General features: G+C 30.9%; 1 protein-coding gene and 1 long non-coding RNA gene across 3 annotated transcripts in view; one reads left to right on the forward strand and one right to left on the reverse strand.

Moving 5' to 3' along the window:
* Positions 1-18847, reverse strand: part of yellow-b (L-dopachrome tautomerase yellow-b) — a 75907-nt gene extending 57060 nt beyond the window's left edge. Inside the window, exons 1-2 of one of the 2 annotated variants that reach the window (XM_088234892.1) lie at positions 18591-18847; positions 2442-2596 (exon numbers count right to left, since the gene is read on the reverse strand). The gene's annotated coding sequence lies outside the window, so the exon portion shown is untranslated. The remainder of the gene's footprint in view (positions 1-2441; positions 2597-18590) is intronic. The other variant, XM_088234891.1, reaches the window with a different exon arrangement.
* Positions 8680-11796, forward strand: LOC148276008 (uncharacterized). Its single transcript, XR_015823879.1, has 3 exons — positions 8680-10430; positions 10626-11113; positions 11153-11796. It is a non-coding gene; the product is annotated as an uncharacterized LOC148276008 (long non-coding RNA).
* Positions 18848-19059: the final 212 nt, after the last annotated feature.

Here is a 19059-nt window from a genome sequence, read left to right on the forward strand (position 1 = left end):
CATGGGCAAAATGGTGAATGTTCCACAGTGTGTAAAGTGGCCACTTAAACCAGCCAATGACAGGTCATAAGCCCTGTAAATGCCTTGACTTCCATATTCCCTTTTTTAAGGTATTCTCCATCCCTTTTGTAATTTGTTAATTTTAATGACTGCCGAGGGGGTGAAATCCATGTCTACGAACATTTGGACAAATTAAATATTGTACATACTTATGTTTCACTGCTGCACTCAAATGTATTTCTAATATATGTAAAAGCCCGTCGGGCGTGTAAATTAATAAATAAATAAATATAAAAGCAAGGCGCCGTACGTTCTCTGGTCGAAAATCGCAAGCGCAGCGATGAAACCGTCCGTTACACGTCTCTTACCAAAACCAAAGATTTGCAACGCTTTTGTTCTATGCAATATATCGAAATGGATAAAAATATAGGGCATAATTTCATTTACAATTGTAATTAGGCTTCTTTGCCTGTAATGATGCTAAAAAAATATTAATATTTTTTTTACATCAACGCGATGCAACGCTCCCAATTATCTAGTTTGTCATAAAATGATTTAAATAAATATTGTATATTTTATATATGGAACTTATAGTTTCTAGCAGAAGTTGCTAGCCTTGTCCAAGAAACTCTCAACAGTCATTTTCTAGTCAGAGCGAGGTCAAACCGAGAAAAGTGCATCGAATGAATCAAAATGATCGAATCATTTATTGGCTGGTGTTAATTATTACATATCGATGAGACATACTTTGTTTTGAGGCAATTTATATTGATGTCTTTGAACCGAACAATTGCGTCAGGTCATTATATCGTAACATACCTTTCAATACGCATTTTAACATAAATAACCTTTATAAATTATGAAACAATACAATAATAAATTCTTCGGAAATAATTCGGGACGGGATTCCTTAGTTTTGGAGCATCACGATTACCTTAAGGCGTACACAAAACCAGCTTTACAAGCCAACTTTGACCTATTTTAGTTCATTTTATAACTTTATCCATTAAGGTAAGGCTAAGTAAGACTAACTTTGCCCGTTTAGGTTTACTTGGGTAAACTTTGACCACTTAACGTCACGTACGTTCAGGCTATGAAATTGCTATTTTTATATTTGAAGACACATTTGCGTTCTTATTATTATTATTATTTTACCCAAATATTTTCATAATGGAATCATTTTCATTTAAAAACTTAAATAATTCTGTGGCTTTGGTCTAAAAGGGCCAATATCGTAAATCACAACATTATCGCGGCGTAATTTTACACATATTTTGTGACGTTAAAATAAACCGTTTGAGGTGTTTGAAACTACATTAAATTTTTAAAAACACTACCACATATGTTCGTGTACATAAATTGTTTCAATATCCTATTTTTTTAACTGACATTAACCCTGTACAAAATGTTGGCCAGAAAAAAAAAAAATTCCGATATTAGCCCTTTTAGGCATAAGACACAGAATTAATAAACCCTTGCAGAGCGGGGTTTAAACATTTTTATCACTGATACGAAGAATCCTACCACGCGGAACCAAAACCCGTTTCTTATTTTCTTTTTTTTAAATAAATACTTATTTAATGTATACTTCATTAGTGAGAAGCCAGTTGTAGTATAACTCTACAATATGGACTCCTTACTACAACTGTCACCAAAATTCTCTTGAAAGAGTAAAAAAAACAATTCTCACCGGATATAAGTTTTAAACTTATAATCTGTCATGAATTTTCAAATTACGATTTTTTACTAAAAACATTAAATTTGTTAAAACTTAACGATAGAAGATAAATTATAGACCTTTTAAATTTATTCAAAATTGTAAATTCAATACGCGATTGCTCTGAACTATCATCTCTCGTCAACTTCGGGGTGCCTGGAAGAATGACTTGATAGGTGCCACCGTTTTGTAGCAAAAATTCACGGGCAGTGTATACTTGTAATGCCGTATTAAACAGACTTCATGAACTTGGCAATAGTTATTCCCACGTATCTGATATATTTGGTGTATGGTATTTTTCCTATAGAACAAACCTTTTAAACTTTTTCAAAGATGGTGAATGGTAATTATTTTTATTTATTTATGCATTTCATAATATATACAATTTTTTGATCACTTTGCCCAGCTGTATAAAACAGTATTTATGATTTTCTTGTTATATTACTTTTAAATATTATATTATTTAATTTGTTTTTTACATTTATTCTTGAATTGTTTAAACTTTCTACTGAATATGTTGTATAATTTTCAGGTTAATTTTTTTTATAAATATTGTATAATTTTTAAGTTTAATTTTTTTAAATGAATCTTGGGTAAAAGGAAATCTTTGTTTTTAAAAAAAATATAAATTAAGCCAAATATGTTAGTATAATAATTTTTTGTAAAAGGCAGATTTGCCGTTTATGTTAATAAAATAAAATAAAATAAGAAATAAAAATTTTACCTCAATGCGTGGCGGATCAAATAGATTCACTGCCGTACGGTTTCTCCGAATTTAGCCGAATAGCGTTTCACTCTAAAGCGTGGCGGATCAGACTCATTAACTGCCAAAAAAAACGTATAACTCGATGCGCCTATAGAAGTTTGCGCTTAAATAATCTGAAAATCGAAAAATGAAACCCAGTTAGTTGACAATAGACCCTTTGAGACCGGAATATTTGTCGTGGATTTTTCCACTTCTTGCTGAAGAGTTTTCCCACTTTGAAAACTCTTCCACGATCCGGAATACATTTCCTTTGCTCCAATCATTATTCCGCCACCAGCTCTAGGGACTAGGGGTGGGAATCTCCTCGGTTTTCACAAAATTTACATTTAAAATTATGGGCCCTAGGAAATACAAAGGCGCCTCAAAACTTTCAATGGCACAAGTGGTCACAAACCGCTTTAAATTGTCCATTCAACCGATCCTTCCAATTCTAGAACTCTGAGTAATTGCTAATATCAAAATCAAATATTTGTTTCATTGTAATTCATTGTTGTTTTAATATTTCCCTTCCTTTTTTTATAATTACAACTTTTTATCTGAATGAAATAAAATCATTTTCATAAATAAATTTATTACAATATTTGAGTTTGTCCAAATGTTCGTAGACAAAAGACTGGATTTCACCCCCTCGAGAGTCATTAAAATTAAAGAATTGAAACAGTGATGGAGAATACCTTAAATAAGGGAATATGGAAGTCTAGGCATTTACAGGGCTTATGACCTATCATTGGCTGGTTTTCAATTCTTCCATTCACTTCAACTTCACTAAAATCAACAAATGGAAAAATTGAAGAAATATGGATGTTCAAATATAGGCAAAATGGTGAATTTTGCACAGTGTGTAAAGTGGCCACTTAAACCAGCCAATGACTGGTCATAAGCCCTGTAAATGCCTAGACTTCAATTTTCCCTTATTTAAGGTATTCTCCATCTCTGTTGTAATTTGTTAATTAATTTATTGTTTTTTGTGGCATACCAACTATCGGCGTTTTCAAATGTAATCATTTAAAAAAACTCTTTTTCTAATTTAAAAACGTTATTTTTGTTTTTTATGTTTTTAATCAATAGAAAAATATTTATTGACAAAGTTAATTTTGTAGATTATATAATCTTAATATTAAATCGAACACTGATTTCAGCATACTATTATTTTAATCAGACCGGGCTTTGTCTTAATGAGGCAAAACAATAGGGATTTTAAAGTTTTTTTTAATATTTTTATTTTTAAATAAGCAACAAATTACAACGGTAACGGTATTAATATAATTTTTTTCGTGCGACCTCGGATATTTTTTTTTACAAAGGTTTAAAATATGCATATTTTGAATTACCTGAAAACGAGACGTTTTGTGCCCTGTGGAACGAACGGCACGTATGACGTTTTGGCGCCAAACTTGTACGCAGTGTTTATTAGAAACCCAGTAGGCGGTCATAACGCGTGACGTCAAAAGTGATGCCAACTGCGAGCGGTTTTGTATGTGCTCATTTTCAAACCCGAAAATTATAAATGAAAACTTGTTTTGAATACATTGATAGCTATATCATTTAGAATCGTTAAAATCCACACTAAATATACATTATATTTTTAACGTTAATCGCAACTTATACAAATATCCTATTGTCTGATTGAAAAATAAGTATACTCAAGTCGGCGTATGATTAAAAATTAATAATAAAGTTGAAAAATAATAAATAATAATAAGTTTTCGCTGTTTCCCGCCAGATGGTGTTATTTTAGTACTTTTAAAATCAAACAATGCTACAGCCAACTTCATCGTGAAGCTCCACCATTAGGCTTAAAATGACAGTATAATCCGTCATGTTATAATCAACTATTCTTGCCTTAAACTTGTCAAATTTCGTAGCACAGAAAGAGTATTTATGTGGAATTTAAATGCACTACGTTTTATTTATTTATTTCCACGCGTAGAGGAATAATTGCTTGCTATCTCAGAACAAATTATACCTAGGGAAATAATTAGCAACCATACTAATAAATTTATATTATTTGTCTTTTCTACTTCTAGAAAAACAGCGAAAACTTATTCAAATCCCCAATAATCAATATAAATATAAATAACATTATAATTATGAATAATATTTAAGCCTATCACATAAATATTTTAGTCAGTACCACCTACATTATAAATTGTAGAAATTATTTTTAATTTTTAGAATGTTTTATTTCAAAACATTATTTTATTTGTTTTTAAAATACATTTATTACTACCTATATGAGTTACAAATGTATTTTACAAACAAATAAAACAATTGCTTGAAATAAAACATTCTAATAATTAAAAATAATTTGTACAATTACAAAGCTAATTAAGAAACACAAAAGTTAATGATATTATCACATATACCTACAGTTATATAAGAGTAAACCAGATTTTTATTCAATTTTTAAAAAATATTGTACCTGTTTACTCAACATGTTATATTATAGAATCGGGTTGTGGTCCCGTGGCTAGTAGTGTTGTAGACTCACGGATCAGGGATCTGAGGTTCAAATTTCACTCTACTCCAACTTGATTTCCATTTTCTAATAGTTATTTACAACTCCTTGAAAATGGCCACCGAAATTGAAATATTTTGATAAATTAATAAAGGACGCTAAAATATATTTCATTTTATTTTTTTTTAATGTTATTCTAAAGGGTGTTTCGTATCTAACAGAGCAACATGCTCATATTTAATGAGGAAGTTCGTTTTACAATTTTTAATACATTTTTTAAAATAAGATTTTTAAAGATTTTTTTAATTAAAATTTTTAAAGAGTTCAAAATTTAATATATGTTATAGCAAAAATCGATGTATGGTAGTTAGGATGGAGTGGGTAATATATTCTTTTTTGGTTTGGCTTTAAATACTCGTATATTTTATTTTAAACATTCCCTTGAAGGAATGATGATTTTGTCCTGCACTTGAGTTGCATAATGCACACTTAAATTATGTTGAAATCTTTTTCAATTCAATTCAATCAATTTTATAAAATATGGATTTTTTGCTCTTTAAGAACTTGTATTTAATAGATGCTTTTTTAAAAATATATTCGGCTGTACTCGTATTTACACTAAATTCTTTAAGTGCCAACCAAATTAGATAGATACACTCAAGGTTTTTTGATAAAAACTTTGATGATATTTTTTTACTGCGCAATTATTAAATGTAGATTTTAATTATAGGATCTACCCTATCCTCCAATTCAGAACTTCGTGCAATTATATATTTATTTATTTAAACTTTAAGTACACTGTGGTAGACTTACGGGTAAAATAAATATCTTCTAGCCTAAATTTTGTAAATATTTTCACTTTAATGTTTTTGTATATAAATGTAAATATAATGTTTAGTGGGCAGATAGAGCTTGCACATATAAATTTATTTAAAAAAATACTTTCGTTATACACATTATATATTTATTTTCATTTATTTATTTAACTTTTTGTACATAATATTATTTGTACATTGTCGGGCTTATTGCCAAATAGCAATTTCTTCCAACCAACCAATAAAATAATAGTTTTAATTTTTATAATTCAAGTTACAAAACATATTTAATATAAAATGATAAAAAAGCTTAATATATATAAAAATATAAATAAACGTATTGTTTTATAAATTACCTTAAATCAATACTATTACTCAATGGGAAAAGGGAAAAAAGAGGAAAGAGGAAAGAAGGAGAGATTAAGGAAGAGAAAGGAAATGTTTCTTCATATGATGAGGAAAGGAATGCATAGAACATGGGGTCGTGTAAGGAGAGGTTTATGTGCTTGACATTTAAATATAAGTTATTATGTAATTGAAAAATATTTTATCTAAATGAGCACATAAATGCATATGTATGGAGGGAATCGGATAAAGCTCTCAGAAAAATAAATAATGTAAAGGTAAGAATAGTAAAAAGCGTGTATTTTTCATTTGATAATCTCTTTCGAAATAATTTGAAATCGAATAAAAATATGTCGCGAAATTTATTGATCATCTGTTGATATCCTAATTTAGTTTGGCAGCCCCTGTTGCCAGAAACCACCCCTGTGTTATATCTCCCCTGTCTAGACAGTTGGACAGGGAAGCAGGAAAGGTTAGGGGTGAATTATTCTCCCCTTGTGCTAGAAGGGGTGAACAATCATAATTTTCTCATATCAAGGTCACACTTCAACACGTGAGGTAACCGGCGAGGCGCGGTGTTTTCCAAGATAAAGTTGTTTCAAAGATATGTTTCCAAGATAAAATATCAACGATTTTTTGCTCTTCATTTCCAAGATAAAGTAGTTACAAGCTATTTCTTTAGGTGACATAATTGTCACCTTAGTAAACTAACAGACAACTATGTATTTGTTCACGCCCATAGGGGCCAAAAGATTCCACATAAGTACAAAATACATGTATAAATCAAGAATAATTAAGTATAATTAATTTATATATTGTTGAACATTGTTTTAATTTTTAAGTAATTTAATCAATTTAATAAAATTGTTTCTGAATCAACAATATTTGGTCATATTAAAAATATTGCTCATTACTAACCGGAATGAAAAGAATAAATTTAAGGAATAATTTGATAATTAATATTTTTTCAATCGGGTCGTGGTCCCTTGGCTAGTGTTGCGGACTCATAGATCAGAGGTCCGAGGTTCGAACCCCACTCTACCTCAACTTGATTTCTCTTTTCTATTAGTGAGTTATTTACAACTCATTGAAAATGACCATCAAAATTGAAATATTTAGGTAAATCATAAGAACGCAAATATTTATTTTATAAAAAAAAATATTGAAAAATTCAGGCGTTGCTTAGTAGGTGAAATAATTCAGCCAGATGAATCTCATCCACAACAATGAAGGTTTTAGCTCTTTTACTTAACAAAAGTCAACAAATAGAAATGTTTTGGAAATGTGGATGTTCAAACATCAGCAGAATGGTGAATGTTACACAGAAAACATTTTTTTTTTTAAATAACTAAATATTTTATAAACCGATGCGATGTTTTAAAATTGAGAAAGTATTTCTATGCGTCTCTTAAGGATTAATTTTGAATTTATTATTTTTGACGTCCCACCTTACCGCCTACTCATTTTCAAATAATGTCGCTCATTGCTGACATATATGTATTTTTACTGTACTTTTTTTTAGTTCGGGTTGAAAATAAGTATCCTATCTTACTTCTCACCTCTGTATCTCATATGTCAATCGGTTGCTCTGTTGAGACGTGAAAGAATCACAAATATACAAACAAACACTTGCAAAATACATGTGAATAAAATTGCAGGGGAATAATTGCCAGCTATCTCAGAACGGGTCTATAAAGTGAGGTAGCTAGCAACTACATTTACAAATTATATTATGTACCTTTTTCACATTAATATTTGTTTTACCTATCGTAAGAATATGTACTCAATTAAAATAATTGCCGATTTTGACGGCTCTAAAACGGAGAATTGTGAAGATTACTGGGTACGATAAATACAAATTTACTCTAAGGTTAATGCCTAAACTTTCATATTCCATTTTCAAAAAGGTTTTCCATCAGTGTTGAAATATCTGTTAATCAAATAAACTCTTATTGAAATCCAGTACTTATCTAAAAATAATTGGTCTTACTAAAACATTTTTAATATTGTACATTCGCAACTAACCAATCGTTGTTACAAATTATATATTCACTATCATCATCATCAAACCATTATCACATCCGGTGCTGCGTAGCGCACCGCATTGGTGTACGAAATTCAGGGTATATTGATCACCTGTTAGACGAAAGTAAGGTGATTAGCCCTACGCTTCAGTTGCCAGTCCAAGAACAATGAAATACTTAACGTAAAACCGTCTTTAAAAGCAAATATTTTATAGCAAACTTCTCAGAAATGGAACCCGGAACCTCAAACATGATTGGCAACCGCGCCAACCACTACACTACAAGGCGGACTTTCCTCCGCTCGATTTCCTCTTTTATGGTTTTTACCTGAGAGTAGCCATCGAGTCAAAAACACTTGTTCAGGATTCTGGTTCTATTTCACACATATAATTGCAGCTGTTCTTCCCCACACGGACGCAGATAAATTACATTTTACCAATAAGATTTGGTCATTCAACAACTTTTGTTGAATAATTATTGATTAAGTATTCGCCCGAACCACCTGAAGACAGGCCATAAGCTATGTAAATTCCTTAACTTTCTCATTCCTTTCGTTTATTTTTATTATCTATCAATAATTCAACGACGAATATTGTATTATGTACAATATTGTATTTTCTGGAGCATTTTCGTCCAAACCAATATTTGTCATGTGATTTACAACACCTGTGTGGCGTTTAAATTGAAAATAATTGTTATCACCTGAATAAGCAATGCAAACATTTTAAATGTTTGAAGCCATTACTATCAACATCTTTGATGCAATAATTGAATTTTAAAAATCATCCTAACCAGAATTTTTACAATTGAAACCATAAAAAAATATTAGATCAAAATAATTACAACAAAAAATATACGATTGTTTACAGACAATTTATTTCTTGTTTGTGTATTTTTTATTTACGCCTTCAATAAATCCTTGAAGCTTTCTTGACAGAAACACAACTGACTTAAAAAATATTACTACCCTTAAAACTCTCTTGTTCCCTTGTTCGCCCGCGCCTAGAGTATTCCTCTGTTATCTAATCTCCACATTATGATGTCTGCATCAAAAACATTCAATCAATTCAGCGTCGATCTTTAAGAAAGATAGGCTGGATGGCTTATGCAGAAGCGAATATACGTAATATAATAAGCGAGAAACTATCTTAAATATTCAAGACCGTCGAAATTAATCCGATCTGTTAGTGATATTAAAAATCTTCAATCTATTTTTTAAAGCGCCTAAACAACTGAAATTCACTCATTAAATTAAGCCTTTTATTTCATTGTGTATTTTATTTATCACTTATTTAAATGAACTCGTAAGGTTTAACTATAAAAACGCTTAATTTTTGGCGTTTTGGAGTGACTTTTAATTTATTTAAATCAGTTTCGTTTTCGACCGAAACTAGAACAGAAGCCGGTTCGGTTTTGTCTGAACTCTTGTTTCAGTCGGTCACTAATAACAAGCTGTCTTCTTTCATTCGATCACCGAATCAAATTCAACCATAATCATCTCTCTCTAGGGGCGAATCACCCAAATAAGCGATTATGCACAGCTTACCATTATATTTGATTTTCAAAAATAATGTTTTTTAGTAAATATGTTTCTTCTTCTTCTTCTCTTGCCGCTCCTACCGGAGGTTGGCGGCCATCGTTCTGAATTCATCACGATCCTGGGCCAGTCTAATCAGCGCTGCTGCATCCGGCACACCGAACCACTGTCGGAGATTTCTGAGCCATGATGCTTTTTTCCGTCCCATATCCCGCCTGCCCTCTAACTTTCCTTCCTTAATAAGTTGAAGAAGGGCAAACTTCTCACTGTGGAATATGTGACCAAAGTATAAGGCTTTTCTTGTTTTGACAGTGGTCATTAACTAAATATGTGTATGCGAAAATAAATAAATAAATTGTTATTTATTATAAATCACTACCACCGTTCATATCTTCCTACAAAAAAAAATGAAGTGCGCCCAACCCGTTCTCGGTGAACGATGAAACTAGCCAATTAACTCAGCTTATTACTCCATACAAAAAAGTACACTATATTTTACATCTTTAACCCAGTTCAGCTTTTTTAGTACTAAAGCAAGCTTGCAGATTACGAATAGTATTTGAAGATTCTCTATTGGGAAACTAGTATTTCGAACATTATTTAAGAAGGACTTTTTTTCTTTGATATGATACCGTTCACATATTATGTATCACATAGGACATGTGGCGTTTTCAGTATTGACAGTTACTGCTAAATGTCATTGTGGTATTTATTAGTTAATAAACTTTTATACAAGTATTGTATTGAAATAGTGTAGAATAAAGCTATGTATTTATTGTGTATGCAGACAATTGGTAGAATTCCATATTTAATTTGGTAATGTATCCAAAATAAAACAAGTTTATTGGATTATAATTCTTCTTTATTTTTTATAAAATATACCCTTTGTATATTTTATAAAAAATAAAGTAGAATTATAATCCAATAAACTTGTTTTATTTTGGATACATTACCAAATTAAAGCTATGTATATCGCGCGGTTAATAATAACTGTTGTTTGAGCTGACTTTTACAAAACCACAGAAAAAACAGTCATTTATAATTATATTACTTTTATATTATGTACTCATTTGTAAGTACAAATTAATGATTATTTTTTGTAGATTACCTATAAAATAAATCACGGCTCGCCACTGTCTTCCTCTCTATTCCATTCCTAACTAATCTAATTTTATTTCCTCTCTGGTGTTATTGGCTAAGACATTTAACTCGCGCACGGAAGGCTCTGAGTTCGACTCCCGGTGATCAAACAAAAAATAAATGTGATTTTTGCCAACTTAAGCCCATGCCCAAATACTTTTTTTTTCATCACTCTACCCCTTTGCACATAATGGCATTGCATTTGTACACCAACCAAGCTTATTATTTCTGGATTTAGAATCTGGAATAAATAATTTTATATACTTTAACAACAGAGATCATTTTGGAGAAGAGAAAATAGTCATCTAGACGTTTACAGGACTTATGACCTGTGGGTCTGTATTCTGTAGAATACAACACATATTTGCTTATTTTGTCAAATGCCAGGTTAATATCAAATAAATTCGAATGTTTTTATTTTTATTATGCTCTCTCATAATAATATTCGAGTTAAACAAAACAAAAATAAAGTAATATTTTTCATAATAGCGAGAAGTCAATCAATAAAACATAATTAAAAATAATTTACTCAGCATAATTTAAAATATATTGCATCATAAAATGTCACTTACTAATCGAGTAACGAGTAAAGGTGCGGATGTGTACTTTAAATTCTGTATTGTCCTTCCGGTAATGCAACAATGTGACTACAGATTGATGGTAGATTTCGTCGAAGAGTACTTCGGTGAACGGACATGACATAATTTTATCGGCATTTGAACAGAGATGGAGAACCTCCTTAAGAAGGGATTTAAAAAAATGTCTGCATTTTATTCAGAAAACATGCTGTCATCCATATTTGAAATAAAATATACTCTTATATTGATTATATATTGAAAACACCAATTAAGTCAGTTTTTATCATCATTATCATCAAACTCTTATCCGCATCCGGTGGTGCATAGGGCACTTAATCGTTAGGCCATCTAGAAAAATCAATATTAGCTGTATTCCCTCGATTGATAGTGGTGTCGAAAATGCTAACATTCGTCTATTTGACCTTATATTTTGAAGGCTTGTAATCAAATAAAATACTATATGTAACATAAAATCAAATACAACATCTTGAGGAGCAGAAAATTTTGTTTCGAACGACCTTTACTATTTTATTTTATTTTGGTGCTCATTTTTTCAATTTGGAAAAAACAGACACAACTTATGTTAACACCCAATATTTTTAATATAAATTATTTACGTTGATCAAAATTCCTCAATATAAGATGAATCATTTGTTTATTTTCTTTACTTTTTACTGGTACTCATTTTATTAATCTGTCAATTTTCGGCCATTTTGGATGCGTAGTTGGTTTTTAACAACAAACTGTTGTCATAAGACGACTTTTGGTGTGATCGGTGTAATTTCAAGATTATTCCAGAGTGACAATGACGGACGCTCACGCCTCGCGGCTTGCTCGCGACTTTTGGACGTAAAACCAGATCGTATTCACCGGACTTGCCCCCCTGCGACTTTTTCCTGTTCCCAAAAATGAAGAGGACTATGAAATGGCGACGTTTTGCGACCATTGAGGAGATAAACGCCGAATCGCTGACGGAACTGAAGGACAACAAAAAGTGCGTTCAAGAAATGTTTCGAGAATCGTAAAAAACTTAGCATAAGTGTATTATACTATAAAATTAAATACTTAGGACTAACAATAGACAGACAATTGTCTTGGACAATTCATATCAACAATTTAATTAGCAAAGTGGCGGCATTATCGAGTCTTTTTTTTTAATCAAAAACTTTGTTACAAAAAAGGGGAAAAAAATGTATGAAGCCTATGTAAAACCTAAAATATGTTATATGCAACTACTATGGGGAACAGGAAATCAAAATTTCATAAACAGACTACAAAGACAGCAAAATAAAATATTAAAGTTAGTATATGACCTACCCTATCTAACAGCAACTAAATAACTTTTTGAAAAACTAAACAATTAAATGTAACTGAACTCCTTAAACTAGAATCCTTAAAATTTATTCATAAATTAGCCACTGATGTAATTGTAGACGAAGAATTGAAACTTGAAAAAAACTGTAGTAAACATGAACACAATACGAGAATATCAGAAAAGTATCATATACAACCTTTTAAAACGAGAAAAGGACCATCGCGGGTATTATACCCGTATGCAGAGACAAAACTTAAGGTGAGGAAAGTACATTCTAATTTCAAATGCAGGGAATAACCCGAAGGTGGAGACAATAGAATGTACCTTCCTCACCTTAAGATTTGTCTCTGCATACGGGTATAATAAACCATGGACTGAAATTATACCATAAACTATCAGACAAAACTAAACAAAAGGCTCAGACAACCTTTACAAAAGATGTTAAAAATAATATTTTTAACAGTAGAATGTGAACTTTAAAAGTAAAAATATTTTGTTAAATGTATGTAACCCGTAAGGGTTTATCAATGAAAAATTTAAATAAATAAAAATTTAAAAAAATATCCGATGGCGATTACTTTGAAGAAGACAATATTCCTCCCTGTATTTTATTGTTTTTTAAAATATATATTTTTTTCCTTTTCTTTGGTTCCTCTTACTCTCTCCTTCTTAAATCATTATCTGATTCCTCATTCCCCACCCTTTAATATTTATAACTTAATGTACATGTATTTAAGTTAATATGTAAAAAAACAGCTGTTGTTTTCAATTGATTTTATTTTTAAAAATACATTTTCATTTTTTAGTACAAGTTTGTGACCAACTCTTCTTTTGATCAGTCTGTTTTTTTGATCGACTGGAAGGTTTCGTTTTCAGCAATAAGTCCACCAAAGTACTTTTTATTTGTACTTGAAGATTTAAATAAATACATAAATATTCATATTGGGGAATTAATAAAGGTTTTTTCAGTATACTCATTTGTGTATTTTTATATCAAACTGTATACGTCTATTAAAATGTTGAAATATGTTTGTCCCTAACTGAGTATTTTGCCGAAAACTCTTTGGGAATATTATTTGAATAATACATTATATAATAATGCTCTTCAAATAAATGCGGAAGTTTGCGAGGCTCCGGGGGATGCCTAGGGTTTACATAATTATATTATTTTTGCGTAAGGAAGTGTTTCCTCTTGTTTCGTGATCCTGAGAAAGTTTTCCTAGAACTCTTTTGACTTTGGTAAAATTTTGACAGAGACATTAATCAAAGCATAATTTTGTATCAAAACTGTGCATAGAATTTGGCTCGTATTGTGTATGAATATTTTATCGGACGGTCGAAACCAAAGTTGTCTTCTCGAAATTTACGGATGGGTTATTTATAATCTACGATTTTCTTTTTAGCTGTTTTAAAATTTAGAGACGTTTCTTAAACATGGTTTTGAATTTATATGACTAAAAACTCAATCACTCAAAAACTCACAAATACTGTAGAACAACAAAACAATAAGATGAAAATATTTTTCATAAATTTATGTACTTTGGAGTTACCCGAAATAATTTTACTCTTAAAAGACTATGCTAAAAAATCCCTCTGCAAACGGTGCTGATACGTCGTGTTACATTAAGCAAAAGATATTATGAAATAAAGTTTTTTTATCCAGAAATTTAACAAGTGTATAAAATTGTTTTTTCATCATGTATAAGAAGCTTTGAATAATGTTGACCTTTTATAGCAACATACGACTTTATTATTTTAAAAGGAGAGATATGTATATCAAGTATTGTATTCTATGTAGACTCATGTGACGTCATAATAAATTAATCGCAAGAGTTAATTTAATTTATTTTCCGTATCTGGACGGGTGAAGAATACACGGTTATGTATGTGAAACGGAACCATAATCCGGTGGCTAATTTTAGGTCAAAATCCTGATAGGAGAAATCGAGTTGGGAAAAATCCCCCTCGTAGTGTAGTGGTTATCAGGTTCGCCCACTAAGTTTGAGGTCGATTTGGTTGATATTTTGGTAATGTCGATTTGAAATATCTGCTTTGAGTGTGGTTTTCTAGTGCAATACTTCATTGTCTGAACATTGCCTGAAGCGCAAGACTATCATCACCTTACCTTCCATGAAACAAAAATGATCAAGATACACTTCAATTGAAGTACTAATGCAGTACCCAATTCACCACAATATGTAGATAAGAAATGAGGAACTTCAGCCCTACGGGAAATTGAATACAAAACATGTTTTCTTGCGCGCGGTAAAAATTAGAGCATTAAATTGTACGGCAGAGTTTCTTGAAAATGTACGAAAAATATATATATATTTTAATAAAAACGCACTAGTTTGATTGACGTCACTGGTTCATATGAACCAACCAATGATGCGAGAGTTTGGAAGGATATCCGGTTGGTTTACCGTAAACGAACCAATGGAAAGAACTAACAGGGAACAACCTCTGACGTATCACGCGGAGTTGTTTCAGAAATACAAAACTTAAAAAAATCATAGCGCTGATATTACGATAAGTAAAAAAAAAATTTTTTTTGGCTAAGTGTAAGACGTAAGAGTCCTTTAACAAATAAAAAAAAGACTCTGAACTTCCTCATTGATGATTATTATTAAGTGACTTTGGATTTAGCTTTTTTAGTTAATCTGTAGTAAAGATATACGAAAATCATTTGATTTTCTTTTTTACTTAAAAGTGATGTTATTGTCTATATATCGTTATTTTAAATTTGAATCGAGTTGTGGTTTCGTGGTTAGTGTTGCGGACTCACGGATTAGAGATTCGAAGTTCGAACCCCACCCTTCCCCACCTTAATTCCCATTTTCTAATAGTGAGTTATTTACAACTCATTGAAAATACCCCAAAATTGAAATATTTACCTAAATCATAACAACGCAAATATTTTACAAGTTTTTTTTTAACTTTTACAGAATTCGTCAATTCGGCAGTTTTCAAAAAAACGCCTAGTCCTTGAGGTGAAAAATGAATTTCTACAAAGGAAATAAAAGCGGAAGGTACGTCACAGTTTCATATACATAATTCAAACAAGACGCTCAAAATCAAATTATTTGTTTCATAATAAAAATATTTTCATTTACATTGTAAACAACTTTAGTTTGAACCTTTTTTGTTAAACAATTGTAACAAATACATGTCTGCTTTATTTCACGGGTAAATAATGGTTTGTGCAGTTGACATACATATTATATGTTATTTAATATACCTGCAAATTCGATATACACATGTGTATGTACTCATAACCGGTTATCGTGACAAATACCAAACCACTTATCAACGAGTTTTTTTTTTAGTATAATTTTATTGAATAAAATTATCAAAATATTTCAGTTAAACTCGATAAAAAAAAACTAACCGAACAAAATATAAATATGTCATCACGCGTGTGAAAAACTATTTAAAAAATGTTTTTAAAAGTTGTGCAAACGAATAGTTACTTTTACGGCAAATTCATATTTGAATAGAAAATTAACACTTTTCTCATGATCAACAATGAACACTCACGACGAATAATGAATACATTTTCCTCGTCTAAAAAAGCATAATGGCTGTCGTCCATATTGAATATTTATTATTTCTAAAACTGACGATTTTATTTTTTAAATTTAAGATTCAGTATGCAAAACAAACTTTTCGAAATTTATTAATCCTAGTAACCTAATGTAGATTAATTAACATTACAAAGCCTAATGTTTTTGTGGTTTTATCTCATTTGACAGTTGAAATATGAGAAGAACATCATCATTACTGCCAGTGTTTGTCTCGATATTTTACTCAATTGATTTCAAAGGGTACTGAAGTTTTTGGTACCTATATATCGCTCAAAATAAATTGTAGAGTTACGCGAGTGCTCTCCTAAACAAGAGGAAAAAATGTGGTTAAATTGAGTTCATGGTTATGATGAATGGAATTTAATCAAAATTAATTAATAATTCTCAATCTTAATACCCATCCACAATTCCTCTTTTTTCTCTAACTCATATAGTGTCCATGCGGCTCGACTGTGGAATCATCTCCCATCCACTATCAAAGATGTTTCTACAGTATCTCTGTTTAAATCACGTCTGAATAAACATCTCCTTTCTCTCCCTGTATCTCTCCTCCTTTCCTGTTTCCTCTTTTTTCCTTTTTCCCATTGAGTAAAAGTTTTGATTTAAGGTAATTTAAAAACAAATACGTTTAATTAGATTTTTTTATATCTTTAGCATTTTTAATCTTTATATTCTATTGAATATGTTTTGTAACTTGAATTATAAAAAAAAAACTATTATTTTATTGGTTGGTTGGAAGAAATCGCTATTTGGCTATAAGCCCGCCAATGTACAAAAAACGTCTTGGGTGATCATATTAAGTTCTCCAAAACAACGTCTATATTTAAGATGAAGATCCATAATTGGATTTTATCGAGGGGTAGAGACCACTGTATAAAGATTGCTTCGGGAATAAATATATAATATCGATGCTGTCTTCATTATTATCCATATACGTATATATGTATATCTTCTTTGACTAAACTTAATAGTGGTGCTTAATTATTTGTAAATATATATTTTAACCATTGCCAATCGAAGCATATAATTATTTATTATTATGTTTATCAAATTACAGATTCTACCACATAGATGTGCTACTATTATTACTTCTTTGTATTTTTTTTACTACCAATCAATTACTGAATTGAATTATAAAATAACTGTAAATTATTAATAACATATTGCCATGTAGTATTAAATAAATTTTCGGCATTCCATTTCTTGACCTGAATAAATTTTAATTATTTGTGTTTTTTTTCTATTATTTTGTACATTGTATTGATTATTTTGTAAATTGTTCAATACGTTTATGTTTTTGATTTATATATAGAAGAGTCCCGACTTAACACGGAGTTTTCTTACAAGTCGGGACATAAAAAAAATATTATTGTGCTATGATAAAATTATGTATTTTGTGCATTAAATAAATAAAACATTAGGTACAAAAAGTTAAAAAAATAAATTTACGTACTTTTGGGGGTGCGATATATTGTTATATCGTTTCACGTCAGACAGCTTAAAAATTAAAATTATTATTCTTCTGATAAATTAAGATACCGTTGATTCATCTTCTTACAAATCTCTAACGCTAATATATTATGGAGTTCTGCAAAAAATGGTGGCGTTCTATTTGAATCACCCAACAGGAATCTAACCTGATTCCCCCTCAACGGAGATAAAGCGTTAAGATTTAGGTAACGACATTTTAGCAGGTTACAAAGCGGGCATTAACATAATAGGACGAGCGTCCAAAACGTGGAATTATACTCGGAACTAAACCTGCCAGAAATAAAATAATACTCAGGTTTGAGAATACTATTAGAATTCAGCAAAAAAGGAGAGAAAAATGTGGTTTATGATTTAACTATTGATAATCCAATTACAAGAAGTAGAAGGAGTATTTGAATATCAAGTAAATACGAAAATATCATAATATAATATAGTTTACAGTCGCAGTGTGTTTTGAAAAATGAAATTGTAATTTTGTTTTTATAATTATAAAATGATTTTGTTTGTGAACTAGTAAATACTGTACAGCTTTGAAATGTTATAGTGGAGAAATATAGTTTATTTCATAATCTCTGTCACACCTTTGACACACTTTTATTTGATTAGGTAAGCCGCATTTTTAAAAATCACACGAAACAGATGGCAAAGACAGACGGATCGAATCGTACTGAACGAATGTAATTACACTTTTGAACAATTGATCATTGTTAAGCGGGATAAAACTAAGAACGAAAAGCGGACACGCTCGAAATGGTTTCGTTTTCTTCACAAGGTTAGTATCAAACAAGTATGGGTTACGGAGGAATAGATTCAAACTTACCGGTTATTGCCGATCAATCGGACGCTATATCAACAAACAACACAACAGTGGGTAACACTTGTTACAAAACGCAGAGAAAGCCGGCTGCCAAGATTGGAAAGATCACAGTTCCTACACACTTTTTCTGTTTTTTTTTCACTGATTCTCTTTTCGAGTACGCGCGTTCGTTAAAGTTGATCACTGCCGGTTTTCGGTGGTTTTTGGGGTCCAGCGAGGCTGTTCTAACGAGCGCCGCACGTGGAGGCTATGCCTGATGTGAGGCAACGCGAGCCGGGCTCGGAATGGCGGAGCCACTCTCCGTGTCAGGTATTCCTAAACTATGAGGCGAGACGTTGATGCGAAGCGCGGAAAAGCATTTTCATAACAGAAATGAAACCCGCTTAAATGCGTTTTATTAAACGGACGTGTATTTGTATTATGTAAGCTAAGATCTCCCTTATACAACTCACAAACTACTACTTGCAAACCC

This window comes from Micrasema longulum, unplaced genomic scaffold (genome assembly GCF_059751315.1).
Source record: "Micrasema longulum isolate JH-2025_06_02 unplaced genomic scaffold, ASM5975131v1 h1tg001298l, whole genome shotgun sequence".
NCBI lineage: Eukaryota > Metazoa > Arthropoda > Insecta > Trichoptera > Brachycentridae > Micrasema > Micrasema longulum.